The following is a 209-nucleotide window of genomic DNA, read 5'->3' as shown; positions in this document are numbered from 1 at the left end:
ATTCGCGGGATTCTGCAATTCACACCAAGTATCGCATTTCGCTACGTTCTTCATCGATGCGAGAGCCGAGATATCCGTTGCCGAGAGTCGTTATGTATCATGGTCAAGATGTCACCAACAACGCGCACACCGTTTCCGGGGCGCCCGTGGTTACTCCTTGTTTAAGTTCCTTGGCGCAGACCGCGCCGGGGTTCATTGTTCGATCGGGA

At 53.6% G+C, this 209-nt stretch overlaps 1 pseudogene; it reads right to left on the bottom strand.

Moving 5' to 3' along the window:
- LOC118345065 lies at positions 1-89 on the bottom strand (annotated as a pseudogene; the record flags this gene model as incomplete).
- Between the last annotated feature and the right edge of the window lie 120 nt (positions 90-209).

This window comes from Juglans regia, unplaced genomic scaffold (genome assembly GCF_001411555.2).
Source record: "Juglans regia cultivar Chandler unplaced genomic scaffold, Walnut 2.0 Scaffold_13282, whole genome shotgun sequence".
NCBI classification, from domain to species: Eukaryota; Viridiplantae; Streptophyta; class Magnoliopsida; order Fagales; family Juglandaceae; genus Juglans; species Juglans regia.
Note: the sequence above shows the minus strand (reverse complement) of the source record. Positions and strands in the feature narration are given on the sequence as shown.